Source organism: Panthera onca, chromosome A1 (assembly GCF_046562875.1).
Source record: "Panthera onca isolate mPanOnc1 chromosome A1, mPanOnc1 haplotype 2, whole genome shotgun sequence".
Taxonomy (NCBI): domain Eukaryota; kingdom Metazoa; phylum Chordata; class Mammalia; order Carnivora; family Felidae; genus Panthera; species Panthera onca.
Genome location: NC_138339.1, coordinates 78,481,702 through 78,502,399, shown reverse-complemented (window position 1 = coordinate 78,502,399; position 20,698 = coordinate 78,481,702). Strand labels below are relative to the sequence as shown.

General features: G+C 33.9%; 2 long non-coding RNA genes across 2 annotated transcripts in view; one reads left to right on the top strand and one right to left on the bottom strand.

Moving 5' to 3' along the window:
* Positions 1 to 18,513: 18,513 nt before the first annotated feature.
* Positions 18,514 to 20,698, bottom strand: part of LOC132681136 (uncharacterized) — a 181,089-nt gene continuing 178,904 nt past the window's right edge. Inside the window, exon 2 of the long non-coding RNA XR_009610885.2 lies at positions 18,514 to 18,698. This is a non-coding gene — a long non-coding RNA (uncharacterized LOC132681136). The remainder of the gene's footprint in view (positions 18,699 to 20,698) is intronic.
* LOC132681135 (uncharacterized) overlaps positions 19,279 to 20,698 on the top strand; it is a 142,964-nt gene continuing 141,544 nt past the window's right edge. Inside the window, exon 1 of the long non-coding RNA XR_009610884.3 lies at positions 19,279 to 19,360. This is a non-coding gene — a long non-coding RNA (uncharacterized LOC132681135). The remainder of the gene's footprint in view (positions 19,361 to 20,698) is intronic.

Below are 20,698 nucleotides of genomic sequence, written 5' to 3'. Positions count from 1 at the left end.
GATTTCCAGGTTTTTAGGATAAAGACCGGTCTTAACAGACAGTTTTATTATTTCCTAAAATGACTATATGCTATTAGTATCTCTTGAGACAATGTTATGAAAACAAAAAAAATTTCATGTTTTTAAGTGATTTTGTGTGTTGTTAATACTTGTATGTGTGCCGCATTCTTGATGCAATCAGCAGACCAGGACACATGTATATGATGTTTTATAAAAATAATCCCAGGTTCTCCTAAAGGGCCTGGGACACAGGTTATGAGTCACCTTTTTAGAGTAACCTTTCTTAATAATATGATTATTTTAATGTTCGAGGTTGGTTCCTCAGTTGAAATTCAGAAGGTGAGTATGAAGTCCTTAGGAACCTGACATGTAGTAAATATTATTAGAAAACACACACACCCCATCCCCCTATCAACAAAGGAAGGCAACTAACAGGTTTTCCTTATACCCCATTTGCCCGGAATAGTATGAAGACCTTCATATTATACCTCACAAAAATCTTTTTTTTTTTTCATTTAAAAAATTTTTTTAATGTTTATTTATTTTTGAGACAGAGAGAAACAGAACATGAACAGGGGAGGGGCAGAGAGAGAGGGAGACACAGAATCCGAAGCAGGCTCCATGCTCTGAACTGTCAGTACAGAGCCCGACGTGGGGCTCGAACTCACCGACCGAGAGATCATGACCTGAGCCGAAGTCAGACACTCAACCGACGGAGCCACCCAGACGCCCCTACACCTCACAAAAATCTTAAGAATCATTATTTCAATTACTTTGAAGTTGCCACAAAATAAAACCTCAAGATGTTAAATAACTTACTTAAAGATAAATATGTAATTCAACTCCCAAAATCTATCTGTTCCCATGTACTTTATTCCCTTCACTAAATGATACGTCTATAATGTACAGTGAAATATAACCACCATTAGAAAATCAACATGAGTATATTGGGGCATAGTGCCTTATGTTTGCAAACACATAAAGCTTAAATTAGCAACTTTCAGTAATATTTTCAGTTATGTAAGGCTTTTGATTTTTGTGTTGTAATTTATATAACACTTTTCATGTGCTACTGGGGATTATACTATCCATTTTAACACTTTAAATTATCACAGCAACACCTTAAGTTAGGTGCTAGCTTTATCTTCATTTTACACATGAAGATTCAGAGGCATAAGGAGGTTAAATGACATCTCCAAAGTCTTATGGGTAGTAAGTGGCAGAACCCAGAATTTGAGCTTAGATGGTTTAATTCTAGAATCTGTTCCCTTAATTCTTTGCTCATTGCTTTAAATAATCATATAGAATGCCTGAGTCCATACCACAAATATGCATAAGAGGACACCTGAAAAGCAATGAAAAAAACAGGTGTCCAAGAAACCCCATTTAACACCATCTGGCTGGGTGAAAAAAGGCAACATAAATACCTTTCATTGGATTGGAATTTTGCAATTCTCAAGAGATTTAATATATATTATAACATTTAGTTGCAATTTTTTGAGGGTGATGCAAGTTATTTTTAACTCTATTTTATAAATGACTGAATGTAAAAGAGGCGAAGTCTCACTTTAATAAGTTGACCTTTTCTATGGATGGATTTTATCCCTACCCAAGTCCTCTATCCCTCAGGTAAGTTAGGCAAGTATTACCTTAATTGATTTACACATTTTAAGATCTCTGGGATTGGCATCTCTGGATTTGGAGATGTGTGAAATAGAAAACTTCTGGCTGAACGGATTTGACTAAATATTTTGAGACAGCAAGAGTTCTAAAGTGAAAAAGAGGTAAAATTAGTGGCTGAAGTAAATCTATTGACTCAGGTATTACCATAATTTTGGTGAAATAACAGAGCTATATATGTATGCATATAAAAGGATGTGACAACAAAATCTTTATTAAATATCAGTTTTTACATGTTTATTTTGCCCTTTTCCCAGCCAACTCCACACAGTCCTTTCCTTACCTTGTAAGGAAAATTGTCTCTGTAACTAAACTTTATTGAGTTAATGGTGCAGTAAGTGGAGATAAGGAATTTGAGATGCCCAGGGGTGAGGTGTAAAAAATATATATTCCTGGGAAAATGGAAAACACCTGGAAGGGAAAGACTTATGACTTTTTTTTTTTTTTTCCAACGTTTATTTTTTATTTTTGGGACAGAGAGAGACAGAGCATGAACGGGGGAGGGACAGAGAGAGAGGGAGACACAGAATCGGAAACAGGCTCCAGGCTCCGAGCCATCAGCCCAGAGCCTGACGCGGGGCTCGAACTCACGGACCGTGAGATCGTGACCTGGCTGAAGTCGGATGCTTAACCGACTGCGCCACCCAGGCGCCCCGGAAAGACTTATGACTTATGATGCTAGATAGCAGTGGGATAAAGATGTGAGGAGAGACCAGCAGTATAGTAAAGAGAAAAGAAATTTTTGAGAAACAGGAGAGGGAGGCAAGAAATGAAGAGATATCAGCAGCTGCTGTTAGAAGTAATTTTGAAGAAAAGGGAGAAACTTCATAGGTGTTCATCAATGGTAGTTAAATGTGTGTGTGTGCGTGCATGTGCCCATGCTACAAGGTTGCAGAATTTTCTATTGGTTTATGTGCCTGTATAGCATTTGATATTTTTGTGAGCTTGCCTTATATATAAACCAAGAAAGGCTTCTTTTATTTAAGTAAAAAGTAGAGTGATTAAAACAACAGAACATTTGTGAGGTCTTGCTCTCCTTTGTTTTGTCATCATCCGTGTCCACTGATTTCTTAGTGTCTTTGCTTCCCTATCAAGTGTAGAAGAATTGCTATTTCTTTCCACAGTGTAGGAATTGTGTAGATGAATTAATACCTCTCAAATGATATTCTAGCTTTCAAAGTCTATTGCTCTGTGATTAGGCTATTGTTCCATATTCCCATTCAGCTGAACAATGTACTCTTATCTGTAGGGATCATTACACAAGATGCTAACCTGATTTCAGTCTCTGGTGACAGAAAGGCAGGGACACTACTTTGTCTCCTTTGGATAAGGAAGATGTAATATCTTGTATATAGAGAACAAATTGACCTTGAATACTATAGTTAATTAAATGAAGACCATAATTGAATGCCAGTTTGCACTAAAAAATGGTCTGCCACCTTCCAAGATTCATCTAAGAGCAATTGAGACAATGTGTAGGTGTTTATGGGCTCGGCATTAGGTCATTGCAAGTATTCTATTAGCAATTACCACCTTTATTATACTGCTTACAAAGAATGTTAAGCTTTCTTCCTGCTGCATGTGCATATTTCTTAATATCATAGAAAGTATGCTGAGCATTGATTTAAAAGTTACTATGGACTCAAGTCACCTGTGACAACTAAGTCACTGATTTTAGGAAGGATTCTGGAGAAATCTATACACCCTACAATTTAGAGCATAAATTTCCTGGCATATGCCATTAGTAATGTTTTCTACTGTTGAAAATAGTGGATACTTACAATGTAATTATTAATTCTAAGGAACAATTGCCAGCAGTAGTGCAGTTTTGTTCCATAAGATGTTTGTTAATACTTTCAGGTGTACAATTCAGTGATTCAACACTTCCATACAACACTCAGTGCTCATCGCTAGTGCACTCCTTAACTTTCATCACCTATTTCATCCATCCCCCACCCACCTCCCCTCTGGTAACCATCAGCTTCTCTCTGTAGTTAGGAGTCTGTTCCTTGGTTTGCCCCTCACTCTTTTTTCTTCCTTTTTCTCATTTGTTTTGTTTTTTTTTTAAGTCCACATATGAGCGAAATCATAGGTATTTGTCTTTCTTTGAATGACTTATTTCACTTAGCATAAAACTATCTAGCTCTGTCCATGTGGTTGCAAATAACAAGATTTTATTCTAGCTCATGGCTGAGTAATATTACATTGTGTATATCCATTTCTTTATCTTTTCATCAGTTGATGGACACGGGCTGTGTCCATAATTTTGCTATTATAAATAGTGCTGCAATAAACATTGGGGTGCATGAATCCCTTTGAATTAGTATTTTTGTGTTCCTTGGGTAAATAACTGGTAGTGCAATTGCTGGATGATAGGGTAGTTCTATTTTTAACCTTTTAAGGAAACTTTATACTGTTTTCCACAGGGACTGCACCAGTTTGCATTTTCACCAACAGTGCAAGAGCCTTCCCCTTTCTCCACATCCTCACCAGTACCTATTGTTTTTTATGTTGTTGGTTTGAGCCATTCTGATAGGTGTGAGGTGATTTCTCATTGTAGTTTTGATTTGTATTTCACTGAGGATGCGTGATGTTGAACATCTTTTCATGTGTCTGTTAGCCATCTGGATGTCTTCTTTGGAAATGTTTATTCAGAAAACATATCTTCTGCCCATTTCTAAACTAGCTTGTTTGGTTTTTGGGTGTTGAGTTTGATAAGTTCTTTATACATTTTGAATACTCTCCCTTTATCTGATAAGTCATTTGCAAATATCTTCTTCCATTCCATAGGTTGCCTTTTAGTTTTGTTGATTTGTTTCCTTCACTGTGAAGAAGTGAAATCCTAATAGTTTATTTTCACTTTTGTTTCCCCTGCCTCAGGAGACATAGCTAGAAAGAAATTGCTACAGTTGATGTCAAAGAAGTTGCTTCTATGTTCTCCTCTAGGATTTTTATGGTTTCATGTCTCACATTTAGGTCTTTAATCCATTTTGAATATGTTTTTGGGTATGGTGTAGGAGAGTGGTTTAGTTTCATTTTTCTGCATGTTGCTGTCCAGCTTTCTAACACCACTTGTTGAGAAGACTGTCTTTTTCCCATTGGATATTCTTTCCTGCTTTGTTGAAGATTAATTGACCATATTGTTGTGAGTTCATTTCTGGGTTTTCTGTTCCATTGATCTATATGTCTACTTTTATGCCAGTACCATAAATTGACAAGGAAGGAGTAAAACATTCACTATTTTCAGATGACATGATACTCTATTACCGGTTACATTTTAACTTAAAAAATCAAATGTCATCTAGCCTGGGATGTTCCTCAAATTAGGCTAAGCCATTCTTAGCCCTGAAATATTGGTGGCCTAAGTTTATTTCTCCAGAGAAGCTCCCTTCCAAGCGAATTTTAAGGTTTTTCAGTATAAACATGAAGCTTTCAAGGTCATTGTCATAGTCTGAGTAAGATAGAGTAGATCAGGTATTTTTAAATGTCTCAGCCAAGAAGTGACAGTTGTGAGTTTTGTTTATAATTCACCAGCAGGAACTAGCCACATTGCCCTACTACCCACATTGTAAGCAGGCTGGAGACTTTTGTCTTCTGGGTGTCCAGGAAAGAGAGGAGAAATGAATAATGATGAGAGTTGGTAATTGCCATCACCCCCAGAAGGGCATCACTGCATTTATCCCAATAAAATTACATATGATTTTTGCTTGCTATTAGCCAAGCTTATTGGACTTGTGATTTTTTTGAGCCCATAGAAGTAAGTTCTATAGGATTGGGATATCTTGGTTTTCTCACAAACTTCTTTAGGCTGCCTTGATCCTGTTAATTCCTAGTTACTGAAGGTTGACTAAACTTAAAATTTCCTTGCTTTTGCTATCATGGGGATTAGGAGATGAGAACTGAACATTTATGACAAAATTCACATGACAGTTTATTTTAAATTATTATTTGTATAAGGAGAGGAAACAAGTGTTTATCATTATTAACCACTAATATTTGATGAACACCTATTGGGTGCTTATCATTCTAAGAAGACTTGATGATGGTAGTAGACGGTTTAGAAAAACCTGTAAGATTAAAAAATAAACTGTTTTAGGCCAGGAGTTTTATTTTTTTTTATTTTATTTTTATTTTTTTTTACATTTTATTTATTTTTGAGAAACAGAGTGAGACAAAGCGTGAGCGGGGGAGGGGCAGAGACAGAAGGAGACAGAATCTGAAGCAGGCTCCAGGCTCTGAGCAAGCAGTCAGCACAGAGCCTGATGCGGGGCTTGAACCCACAAACTGTGAGATCATGACCTGAGCCGAAGTCGGACGCTCAACCGACTGAGCCACCCAGGCACCCCTAGGCCAGCAGTTTTAAACTATGGTATACCTTATAGCATCCAGATGACTTTTAGTGGGGTACATATGAGACCCTGAAGTTGTATGCAAAATTTTGTAGATGTGTGTATATGTATATTTTTTCCAGTATTCTCAAAAGGATCAGTGATTTTAAAAAAAGGCTTAAATATGTTTAATTAGGAGAACATCTTTGTTTTATATTTAAGGACACAGGAGAAACAGAGTGAACAGGATTTGAAGTAAGAAATGAAAATGTCTTGCAATCGTCTTAGGTCACCAGCTTTTATGTTTGGTATTCTATCTTTTGAGTAATTATTTCACGATATCAGTATGGAGCTTAAGGCTTGGCATTCTCATTGGGCTCTATGGTCCAAAAAAATACTCCTTTTAGATTTTTTTTTTTTTTGACCCAGCAATAAACTGTTTGCTTTTGGATTAAGCTTTTCTGTATTTTTTTACCCTCAGTGGCTCACTTATATCTTCAGCATTAACTTAGCAGTATTGCATTTATACGTAAATTTAATAAAATGAGGGAAAATATATTCATAGATATTTTAGGTTGCTTTAAGAATAAAATATTTTAATACATTTATTTTTGTGTTTCTTTTAATATGAAATAGTTCCACTTTTTCTATTAGCAATTCAGGAATAAAATATATGGTATGACCAGTAAGACTTGCCTAGAGCATGAATAAAACAACATCTGTGAATCTGTAATAGTAAATTAGCTTTTGGGTCTTATAGGGACACAGAAACTGGGTTGAGAATAATGCTGTGACTAGTTAACAGAAATGATGAATTTGAACACCTTTTCCTTTCCACTGATTAAAAAAAAATTACCAGAACATCTCTACTTCAGTTCTTACAAATTTATCTCAGTGTAGGATATCTTTTCTGTGACTACTTCCTTCAAAGCATGAAAAGGCTCAATTTTCAGAGTAACATCCTTATTTTTGTCCCCAGTGTGCTACTACTTTTTAAGTCTTACCTTTTGAAAAATAAGTACAGCAATTAGACCTGCCTCATAACTCACATTGACTAGTTGAAGTAAATCCACGGCAGCTGTTTTAGAAGCAAAGACAATACATTATGGAACTGGTGAAGGAATAGACCTATTTGTAAACACATGCATATTGAACAAAATTTATTGGGAGGGAAAAAGAAAAACTGAAGGTAAAATTATTATATATAATTATTTATTTTTTTTAGGTTTATTTATTTATTTTGAGAGAAAGAGAGAGAGAGAGTGAGAGAGAGGGAGAGAGCAGGGGAGGGGCAGAGAAAGAGGAAGAGAGAGAATCCCAAGCAGGCTCTGTGCTGTCAGCACAGAGCCCAATGCGGGGCTCGATTTCAGGGACTGTGAGATCATGACCTGAGCAGAGATCAAGAGTCAGACATTTAACTGACTGAGTCACCCAGGCACCCCTAATTCTTTCTTTTAATTTTTTTTTACCACAACCATTATTTCTTGAAAATTAAAAATGAGACCTTTATCAAATCTAAATATGATAGTATTTAGATTTGTGCCTTCTATGAGATGAGTTTGTCATTACCAGAACACTTGTGTGGAGACCCAAAGACATTTCCTCATGCCCAGAAAAATATTGTTTAGTTTTATAATCAGAAAACAAGAATAGATGGAAAGATAATGTTTATGGCATGGTTTCTTTTTATTGCAAGATACTCTATGGTAGTTATTAAAATGCTGTGTAATATGGGTCAGTCTCCCTGTCTCTCTAATTTAGCAGTTAATATTGGACACATCCTGAATACATTCTTTTTTTAATAATAAGAATTATAACAAGACTTCTTTCAAAATCAAGTAATGTAAATATTAGTCACTCTCCTCAGATAGGAAATATAAGATCCAAGCATTTTGCTAACTTTAATCCTATTAGATAGTTTTTTTTTTTATTATACTATGTGTCTTTAGTGCACATATTTTTCATATTCAGTAGACAAATAGAATACAAAAATCAAAACACGAAAATGTGTCTACTCATTTCTGATATCTCAAATGATGATTTGGCATGGACCTACCAAAGAAAAGCAGCTAAAGAAAAAAAAATCATCAAGCTTAGTGAACGGTCTTTCTCGTAACTCCAATTTTCTACATATGTTGCTTAATTGGTGTACACTATGCTGTTATCTCAAAATTGTTTACTTTTCTGACAAAAGTGTTTAATGTAGCCTCTCACACATGAATGAGAGTGTTGGTTATGAGAATACAAATAGTGAACAAAAGGGAAAGACTTAAGTAATGAGAAAATTTAAATAATACTTTGAACACTTTGAAAAAAATGAAGAGGGAATCAAGCCCGAAGAAATCACAGTTTTATGTGAGACAAGGCTACAAAAATAAATTAATTAATGACAATGAAAGATTCACACATCACCGTTATCATATCCTTTAAATGGAATTGAAAAGCTTTTGCAGTAGATTGAAATTAACAACTATAAAACCGAGTATAGGAGGATGCCATTTTGTAGCATCTGTTCTCACTTGGCACCATATGAGCAATTTCTTTATGAGGTAATTGGCCAAACAACAAATGTTGAGTTTCTATTTTAAGCCAATACATAAAAAAAAGAAAAACAGGACAATGAACTATAGTTATTCACCTATAAGGTTAACATAATATTCTTCTTCCCAACTTATCTCTTTCCATTTCAAATAGCCACAGTGCTTACTACATATAATTCCACCAAACAATGTATAAGAACTTTTTAAAGATAAAGCACTGCATTTATTATAGTGTTATTTATTAGAAATTTAGGATGTTTAAAACTGGCGATTTTTTACTGGTTGGTTTTTACTTAAAGTACTATTTGTGAGTCTTTGTAGGTTCTTGGTGCTCTATATCTGTTTCCCATAGTTACTTATTTGCAGAACTTTATAAAAAATATATGTACATATATAAAATGTTCATATGTAATTATGTAATATATATTACAAATATATATTACATATATGTAATGTATGTAATATATATGTAATGTAATACATATATGTAATGTAATATGTATGTAATACATATATGTAATGTAATATTTAATATATATTATATATATTATATATATATTATACTTATATATATTATATATATTATAGATATCATATATATATATTATATATATCATATATATAATAGAAAAATAGTATTTGGGTGACCAACCTAGTTTTTTGATAAAAATATAGTTTTTATATGTGGGGAGAAAAAAAACATAAATATAATTACAAATCTATCCTAACTTTTGAATATATATTCTTCATTAGATTATACATTTTTTGTAGAACAAGGTTTATATTTTGTTCCTTTTGCAACTTAAAAAAATTTTAATGTTTGTTTATTTTTGAGAGAGAGAGAGAGAGAAAGAGAGACAGAGTGCAAACATGGGAGGGGCAGAGAGAGAAGGAGACACAGAATCCAAAGCAGGCTGCAGGCTCTGAGCTGTCAACACAGAGCCAAACAAGGGGCTCCAACTCATGAACTGTGAAATCATAACCTGAGCTGAAGTTGGATGCTGTTAACTGACTGAGCCACCCAAACCCCCACCCACCTCCCCAGTTTTGCAACTTTAGACACTGCTCACCAAATAGTAGTTGCATATTGTTTTTAAATGAAATTAAAGAGAAAAAGACTTCTCAGCAAATACATTCCTCCCATTTCACAAACTATGATTGTTGGCCATTTTTAGAGGTATACATTATTGAAAGCTCTCAGCAGCATCTCTGAATAACTCATCATTGATTTTCTTTTTTCTCATAAATTAAATGGTTATAAGTTGATGGCCCCCTTTCTCTAACTATAGCTAAGAACTATAATATTCCCTTGAGATCCTACAGGCATCTCAAATTAAGCATGCTTAAAACTGAATTTCTCAATTATTCCCCAAATTATATGTCAATACCAATTATTTAATCCACATCTCTGGCAATATTTTGACTATTCCCATTTCCCAGTCTCATACAAATCCTAATGATTCTGCCTTCCTGTCACCTTTCAAATTCATGTACTTCTTTTTATCTCCTATTATTCTAGCTGGCTGTCTACTGATATCTCTTACTTAGGTAACTTCAATAGTATGACTAAACTTGAAATAACTTTGTCTTTTTTTTTTAAAGTTTATTTATTTATTTTGAGGGAAGGAGGGGTAGAGAGAGAGAGAATCCCAAGCAGGCTCTGCACTGTCAGCACAGAGACTAACACAGGGCTTGATCTCATGGTTTGTGAGATCATGACCTAAGCCAAAATCAAGAGTCAGACGCTTAACTGACTGACCCACCCAGGTGCCCCAACTTCTCCTTTCAACATAAAACAAGTTACTTATTGTTAATCTCCCACTCTGTCTAGTGATCATGTGAGATGCTCTAATGAACCCTGTCTTCAAAATTCTGGTGATTGAATAGCTGTTTCAAGGGACAGTGCAAAACTTCACTGAGGTTACATTAGATGACCAGGGGAGAAATAGAAAATGTCTTACCCCTAGCTATTAATGATATGATGATGCTTACATTTATTCACTTATCTTCTTAAGATAGGTAGTAATTCCAGCTGAATCTTGCTCAGAAATTAAACAAAGCATACTTACTGTCTGAACTCAGGCAACAGGGAAATATATTAAAACTAACTATCTAGCAATTTTCTACTAACAAATTTCTCTACAATCATTGCCTTCACTTCCAACACACTCGTAAGGTCAACACAAATATAAAACTAAATATTAAATTTCAGAGATAGAATAGGGATTTTCAAGGTACCTGGGTTGCTCAATCAGTTGAACATTGAACTCTTGATTTCAGCTCTGGTCATGATCTCACAGTCGTGAGATTGAGCCCCAAGTGGGGCTCTGAGCTGGCTGTGAAGCCTGCTTGAGAGTCTCTCCCTCTCCCTCTGCCCTTCCCCTTCTCTCCCTTTCTCAAAAAATAAATAGGGATTTTAAAGTTCTCTAAATTACACAGACAACTCTGAAATAAATATAATTATTTGAACTAATAAAGATGGCAATTCTAGGAACACAGAAGCAATGGAACTCAGCTTTCGTGAAAATGGAAGTCAAAATTAACTCAGTTAATAATGTCTCAAAATACACTTATTTTTATCACTATGGCAAAAACTCAAAAAACAGAGTCAAGATAAAGTATAAATGTTAAGAGAACATTTAAAAGTATGAACTTCCAGTTATGAGACAAATAAGTATTAGGGATATAATGTACAACCTGACAACTATAGTTAACATGGCTATATGATATATAGGAAAGTTGTTAAGAGATAAGATACTAAGAGTTCTTATCACAAGGAGAATTTTTTTCTCTCGTTTTGTTGTATCTGTGTGAGATGATGGATAGAAGCTAAATGCGTAATGTTAATCATGTCATAATATAGTTAAATCAAACCATCATGCTATTTACCTTGACTTATACAATGATATATGTCAATTATTTCTCAAAACAGGAAAAAAATTTTAAGAAGAGTAAAAGGTATGTTAATGGACTATGTAAATTAAAAAGCAAATCCTACATTGGATAGTTCCAATAAGAATATTTCCATTGAAGACATGTGTATAATACGATGCCCTGTATACCTATGACTGAAAGCTATATTTCATTAAATTATTTGTAAGGTTTGATGTTCTCAATGCTTGAAATGGCATTATTTATTTGTTTGTTTTTTTGGAAATAGTCAATTTTTACTCAAAAGAGCACATATTCAATATTCCTTCTTGTGACAAATTTTAGCATTCAGTCTAATATTGGCTTCTCCTGCTTGTAGGAGGACCTCTTTGGTTACTGTCCCACAAAAAATCGTCTTTTGATACTATGACCAGGATTTCTGCTCTTGTTTCCTTTCAATGTATTTGTTCTGCAATGTCAGGCAGGAGTGACAGACAGTGGTGCAGCTAAGATATCCACGTGAAAGGGCTGAAGCACACCAGTGATTTTTTTCTGCAGGATCCTGGACCACAGAATAGTACATTTAGGGATGAAAATTTCTTTTTTGATGCTCTTCCTTTTTAATGTAGATGTGTTTCTGAACTATATTATTTTCCTTCTCTCTGAAGAACTTCTTTTAACATTTCTTCTAAGGCATAAATATCTCTCAAATTTGTTTGTCTGAGAAAGTCTTTATTTCTCCTTCACTCTTGAAGTAAAATTTTGCAGGGTACAGATTTCTGGGTTTTTTTTCCCTCTTAACACTTTTAAATGTTTAGCTTACTCTGTTTTGTTTTGCACAGTTTCTGAGAAGTAGAATGCAATTCTTATCTTTATTCCTCTACAGGTAAGCTGTTTTTCCCCCCTGGTTTCTTTCAGAAGACTTTTTTTTTGTATCTTTGATTTTCTGTAGTTAGAAAAAGATATGAATATATATATATATATATATACATATATATATATATGAATATATATATAAGTATATGTGTATATGAATATATATGTGTGTGTGTGTGTGTATACATGCATTTATCTTGCTTGATGTTTGTGTGTCCAGTGTCTGTGATTTGGTATCTGACATTAGTTTGGGGAAATTCTCATTGTTTCAGATATTTCTTCTTTTACTTTATTTCCTCTCCTTCTGGTATTCCTATTACACATATCTTTTGTAGTTTCCCACAATCCTTGGATATTCTGTACCTACCCACCCCACCCCCCACCCCGCCCCGTTGACTTCTGTTCTCTTTGCTTTTCAGTTTTGGAGGCTTCTGTTGAGATACTGTATTCTCAAGCTCAAAATTTTTTCCTCCAGGTACCTAGATGGCTTAGTAGGTTAAGTGTCCACTCTTGCTTTCAGCTCAGGTCATGACCTCAAGGTTGTGAGATCAATCCCTATGTCAGACTCTGAGCTGGACCTAAAGACTCCTAAGATTCTCTCTCTCCCTTTCCCTTTGCCCCTCTGCTTCTGTGCTCTCTCTGAAAGAAAGAAAGAAAGAAAGAAAGAAAGAAAGAAAGAAAGAAAGAAAGTCTTTCCTCAGTCATGTTCAGTCTATTAATAAGGACACCAAAAGCATTCTTTATTTCTGTTACAGTGTTTTTGATCTCTAGAATTTCTTTTTTAGTTCTTAAGATTTTTGCATTTTTGCATGCTATCTATTTTATCCATTAGATCCTTTAGCATGTTAATTATAGTTGTTTTAAATTTCTAGTCTGGTAATTTCAACATCTCTGCCATGCCTAGTTCTGATGCTTGCTCTAGTTCTGTGACATGTGATTTTTGCCATTTAGTATGTTTTGTAATTTTTTTCTTGATAGCCAGACATGATGTACTAGATAAAAGGAACCACTATAAATAGGCCTTTAGTGATGTGGTGGTTCAGTATTGGAACAAGGAAAACATTCTGTAGTTCTGTGATTAGGTCTCAGATTCTTAGTGAGTCTGTGCCTATAGACTGAACTCCACGAGTGTTTCTGTTTTGTCTGCCTATTTAGTGGGAGAAGATGTCTAGAGTGGGCTGGAGTTGGAATTTCTCTTCTTCCACATAGAAGGCTAGAGCTGACTAGAGGTATTTCCCTTTTCTCAGTTTGGTAGGCCCTGATAATACCATAGCAAGGTAGGTTCTAGGTAACTAGTTTCTCCTGAGAGTAGGCCTTGATAAGAACAGAGTGCTGTGGCATGTTTCAATATTATTCGTCTTCCCTGCTGGAAGCACAGACAGATTTTTCTGAGATACTTATTGAAGGAAACTGGTCAAGCATCTGGAGATAAATCTCAAAAAATTGTGAGGCCCCAGGCTGAAGATTTTAAATCTCAGACTTGTTTACACTGAGCCTTCTGCAGTCTGACAATTATAAGTCAAATTTTTAACCCTATTTTTACAAATAGGCACTGGTTTCTGCCTACTTGTCAGTTGGTTCCTCTCTCTGTCTCTGCAATCTACCTTTGAATTGGGGACACTGGTTTGCCCTGTGTCATCACCTCTCTCTCGGATACTAGAATATCATTGATTTTTCAGTATGTTCAGTTTGTTACTTATTAGGATGGTGTGGTGACTTCCAAGCTCCTTACCTGTGAAACTGGAAAGTGGAATTATTCAATGACACTATTTTCTAACACTAGTTTTCTCATTTCTGTTGCTAGAATTTAGATAAAATGTCAGTTTCTGTGCAAATACCTTTGCACCTTTGCAAATACCTTTGTTGAATTCAATTATTAATTCTAATAGTTTATCTGATTTTTTTCAGCATTTACAATTGTACGCCTATGAATAATATTTTGTTTCGCCATTTTTATAGATTATTCCATTGTTGCTACTTAAACCTGTTTCTGTGAAAAAGTCAGCCTGTAAGTCTTAATGAGACTGCTTAAAATAATTATTTTTAAACCTCTTGAATTTATGACTTTCTGTTTGTATTTGGTGTTCATTGATTTCACAATTATGTGTCCCATCGTGGTATTATTTTTACTAACCCTGTGAATTTTTCTAGTACTTACTAAATCTGTGTCTTTAAGCCTCTTAATTTCTGGACAATGTTGGACATTCTTACTATAAACATTTCTTTATATCATCTGTCTCCTTTTCTGAGACTTCAAATTAGCAGATGTCCAGCATTTTCACCATGTGCTATATGACCTCTATGATGTTTTCTATATTTTCTCTTTTGGGTTAAGTTGGATTATTTTACTCTTAATATCTTTTAGTTTTATAGCCATTGGATTCTCTTCTGATTTCATGTTATTATGCTCATCTGTTTAATTCTTATTATATTTTTCACTTCTAAAATTTCAGTTGATTTTCTAAAATTTTAAATTAACTTCTAAAATTCTCCATATTATCTAATTTGTTAAATATTATGATTTCAATAATCTAAAATATCTTTCAAAAGATACCACCGTATAGATTCTTTATAAATCTGTTTCTCTTTCTCTCTCTCTCTCTCTTTGAGTGTGCTTTTGTTTTGTTGAGTGTGTCTTTGTCTAATAAATTATTTTTGAATGCTGGGCAATTTTTACAAGAATGAAAATCTGAGCTATTATAGACTCTGGATAATGTTATTTTCCACAGAGGGAAATTACTTTTTCTTTTGTCAAGCAATATGATAGCCATAGTTCATAGAAACTGGAGCTGAGCTATTTGTAACTGGTTTTAAGTCTTAGTGAAAGCTGTTCTCTATCGATTATCCTTAATCTTAGTCCATAGGCCTCTGTGTACCCCAGGTCACAAGAAACATAAAAGAGTGCTGAAAACTCTTCTCAGTCTCATAGCCAAGTCAGCTTATTAGTCCCCTCTCCCACCTACAACTTTATAATCAGTATATACCTCAAGAAGAATATTTCATGAGTGCTACTTTCACATTTTTGTTCCTCTCTCTTAGTTCTTGGCCCCTCAAGACTTCCGTATTTTACTTTTAAGTTACATATCTTCCCAAGAAGATAAGTTATGTGCAAGAAGATAATTTATTATGAGTGGAACAGAAACTAATATAAATCAGTATGAGTGGGACTAGGCCTCAGAATCCATAATACTACTAGATGTTGTGATTTTGATGATGTGATGTTGTGGTATTGGTGATTCGTACCCAAGACATGAAAGAGGTTTCAACAAACCCCAAGACAAAGCGGGATGCAAAAACACTTATGAAAGAAAAATGAAGGTATAGAGGAGTTATTCATTTTGTATCAGCTGTTTAATATAGCACAAATGAATGGAAGGTCTGTGGGTAGAAGAAAATACACTAGTTACAAGGGTTTATCTCATCCCATGCTTATCAAGGATTGTTCATTTTAAATCTAATGACTATTAATAACATAAAACAATAGGTTTCACTAAAAATTTACCATAAAATGTATTTGGTAAGTATAAAAGCATAAGTATATTTTGCGAAGGACAATTATAGCAATATACAATCTGCCTCTTGTATAGATAACATTATAATCAACATATAAGTTTAAAAGTCACCAAAATTTTCACTAAATTATCATTTCCTTGAAAATAATTTGAGAACAAATTGAGAGTTTCTTTATAAGAGTAATTTCCTTGTTCCATTGTTTCTTTCTTGTTCCGTCCTAGGCATATATATTTATAGTTATATAAAGTTGTATATTTATAGTTATATATTTATTTTTGTAATATTCTATTGTGAATTTTTAAAAACTTTTAAATTCATATATATATATATATGCATATATTATTTTCTGCTGGATGATTACCATTGTATAAGTTTACACAAGAAGGATAATTTTATGGTTTAAAAACATGGCCTTTTTTCTTTGGATATTTAAATATAATGTTTAAATTGCTGCCATCAGTAAAATTTGAATGTGTTAATTTCACCATGATCAGGTAGCATTAGGCATTATGGTTAATTATATTAATTTGATGTAATACAATACTTGTAATGGTTTAATGAAATTTCTTAGATAATTACTGATTGTTAAAACATATATTAGAAAGCTAGCTAACTATCCAGTATTCAGCAAGGTCCACTTATTTAAGCTGCCAGAACAGGTACCGATAGAATCCTCCATATGACTACTTGGGATTAGAATCATCAGTATAGATAGCACATGTTGACTTGATGATAATTATGTGAGTAACCTTCCATCTTTAGTTTACTGTATTAAATAAGCACTGGAAAAAATATTCCTACTTTTATATACTATAATTCTTGCCCAAATTCAAGACAAGTTTCTGTATGAACATATTTAGGAAGCACAATAGGAATAAGGAAGCTCAGAAAATGTAAGAGAAATCTGTTTTCAAATTGAAAATTTTACAGTGGTACAGCTTGATGAGGAAAACTATTAAAACAGTTTTGATGATATTCTTATAACTGCATTCATTACATATAGAAGCCCTGGATAAAAAATCAAGGTATTAATATTTTTAGGAACTTTTCAATTTTTATTTCCCTTAAATGTCTGATTTTTAAAGCCTCCTTAGTTTTACTTTTTTGTTTTTAATGTTTCAATTTATTTTTGAGAGAGAGAGAGCATGAGGGTGCGGGGGGCAGAGAGAGAGAGAGAGAGAGAGAGAGAGAGAGGGAGACAGAGGATCTAAAGTGGTCTGCACACTGACAGCAGAGCACCTGATGTGGGGATCCAACTCGAACTCACGAATTGTGATATCATGACTTGAGCCAAAGTCAGACACTCAACTGACAGAGCCACCCAGGCACACCCTACTTTTTAAAAAATTTAAGCCTGTTTAGGAGCACCTGGGTGGCTCCATCAGTTAAGCATCCAGCATCTGACTTTGGCTCAGGTCATAATCTCGCAGTTTGTGAACCTGAGCCCTGCATTGGGCTCTCTGCTGTTAGCGTGGAGCCTGCTTGGGATCTTCTGCCTGCCCCTTTCTGCCCCTCCCCCACTCACATGCCTATTCTCTCTCAAAAATAAATAAACATTAGAAAAATTTAAACCTTTTTAATGTATTTACAAATTTCTAAAACCTCAAAATAAAAAATTCTATAAAGTGAGAAGTCTTCCTTCTACCCTTGGTTTCTTTGTTAGTTCTCAGCATCCCTTACACTATTATTTATTTCTTGTATATCATTCCTGGAGATTTTTATGACAAGCAATTTTATGTATTGATTTTACTGAAATAGAGAGGTTTCATTTAACACAAAGTATCTGTTTTTCTCTCTAATGTGAAAGGCATTTATTGAATAGATTAAGCAATTAAAATTATTTTCAAAAGTTTTATGATGAAGACAACCCAACTAAGTGTAAAACAAAAGATTTCAATTTCTGACTATATCTACAAATTAAGAGGTAATTATCATATACAATTATTAAAATTCAACTCTTTGCTTTTTGAACAAGAGGGGATTTATCTTCTTGCCTATGTCTGGACATAAGAAAACTCTAGTTCTGTTTAATTCAAGGTTCAATAATAACCTAAGACTTCTAAATTATTTTTAACTTACTGCTCTATCAGTGTATCTGTTTCCATGAAAGAAAGTGATCTCATATTTGCAAGAAGCTAACATGGTTCCAGACTTCATATTCACAGACAATAATGACTAGGCAAGGCCAAGGCCACTCATTTATGTTTCCCCTATTAAAAATCAGAAACCTTTTAATGAAGCATTTTCCTCCCTAACACATTTACCATCACATCTGATTGATCAGACTATCTCACATGCCCACCAATATACCATTAACAGTAAGGGGATTACTTTCAGAGGTCTAGACAAACACACTTTACCACAGAATTATCATGTAGGAAAGAAACACTAGAATAAATTCCAGTCTCTTCTAGTAAGAAGGAAGTGTAGAATAATAACCAACAGTGTTTTCTATACTTCCTGTGATCACTCTTTTAAAAAGAAAGAAAGAAAGAAAGAAAAAAAGAAAGAAAGAAAGAAAGCAACATGCAAAAAAAAAAAAAAGATTTGATTAATGAATGGTGAAAAATCACTGAGTAAATGTTTAAATAAAACTGGCTTTGAGAAAGAAGTGTGATAAACAGATATATCTTCATTATCCACTCAATAGATATAAGTACTAATCAGCTCAGGTTGCTGTAACAAAATACCATGAACTGGGTGGCTTAAAAAACAGAAATTTATTTCCTTACAGTTTTAAATGTTGGAAGTCCAAGATCAAGGTGCTGGCCAACTTGGTTTCTAGTGAGGACTCTTTCCTTGGCTTGAAGATGACTGCCTTCTCCCTGAGTCTGCACCAACCCTTCTCTGTGTTCATGCAGGGAGAGGGAGAGGGAACTCTCTGACGTCTCTTCGTAAGAAAACACAAATTTTATTGGATCAGCACCCCACCCATATGACCTCATTTAACTTTAATTACCTTCTTAAAGGCTCTGTCTCCAAATACAGTAACACTGGGGATTAGGGCTTCAACATAAGAATTTGCGGAGGTCATAATTCAGTGCATAACAATGTACTACTCTTAATAGAAATATATATTTTAGCATATAATGGTTGACATATAGATTATGCTATAGAGGGAAGTAAAGATTGCAAAACATGTTTCCAAAACTTAGAGCGGAAAAAATTCTCCACTCTTGAATTAAAGCTAAAAAGTGACTTTAAAAACTTCTCACTAACAAATATTACCATAACGTCTTTGGTAATGACGACTTGGTGCTTCCAGCAACAGTAAATGATTTAGATAGTGTTAGTGATACTTCCAATTTACCCTTTGACTGGTTTTATCACCCAAACATAAACAGGGCATGCTGCCCCGGAGCTGAGTTACTTGCTTTTTATTCTGTAGACTTTTAATGCTGTAATTCTTAGACACAAGGTCAGGAAAAGGAGAGGCCCTGTGAGGATTTCTAAATCATTGCCTTTTTCTCCAGGAACACAGCTTTAATTTCTGATCAGTTCAGTGCAGAAACAATGAGCCCTCGGAGACCTAAGTCATGAGTTCAACTAATGGTGAGTATTTGGTTGTGTTCTTCTTTAAAGTATTTTAGAACAGAAACCATTTTTGTTGAAGGCTGAGCCAATAACATGTAGGGAGACAAACCCCAGGATAATATTGTTTTCCCATAGAAAGAGGCATAGTTTCAAAATTTGGAGCATCAGAAGGGGCAGTGTGGGTAGATAGTACTATTTGTTTCATGGTTTATTTACATAACAATCCCTAAAGGAGTTGTTAAATGTCACCTAGGAATTATATCCCATGAATCATAATGAGGAAAACATGAGTATTCAAATAAGGCAAAAATAAAAATAGAAGAAAAGAAGCTATTAAATTATTTAAAGAGTTGATGAAAAATCATACTGTTTAATACTTTTATAACCCTGGTGGAGCTAGAGGCTAGTCAGCAGTTTTCTGTAAGAGCTCATAATATGAAAACTTTTCCATTGGCAGGGGTGGAGGCTTCCAGTTTTAAGAACCAAGCATATTCAAAGGGTTCTAATTTTCACTTCTGGAAATGACAAAGCATTTTATATCTTAAACTGGAAAAGCTCTGAGTTACTTGATTTTATATATATAAAAATATATATTATATTTTTTATTATATACATATAAACATATATTTATATGTATATAAATATACACATATATACATATCTACATATATATACATATATGTATACATATATACATATATGTATGCACACATACATACATGTATATATGTATACATATACATGCACATACATGTACATACACACATGTACATACATGTATATGCATACATATATACATATATATACGTATATATGTATATATACAGGCTTATTTTTATCACTTTTTTTCCCTTTCAGACTTAACCCTCTCACATCAGATAAATATCTCAAAAAGAAAAACAAAAATGATGTATATGCAGCACAAATTACAATATAGCACATGATTTATATGAAAATTAGCCTTTGGAACAGGAGGTGAATAGAGATAGCATATAACATAAGCATATAGGTTAGCAGCCTAAGAAGTGTTATTTGGTATTCTGGAAAGTCTTTGTTTCTTGAGTAATATCATGGTTTACACAAATACAACTGAAACATTAATAATAGAGAATTATAATATTATTTGAAAATTCATGAACTATATTTGGATTACTTCTTTATAAACTACAATAGTGAAATTAGCCCATATCTTGTAAAATAAATTTCCCCTTGTATGTAATTTTTTTTTTTTTTTACTTCAGTAAGTAGGCATTTCTGCAAAGTGTTAACATGCTATTAGTTTGTGATATGCTTATTGTAGAGATTTCCTTAATTTTCATAGTTTGGTATGATTAGTATAAAAATACATCCACTTTT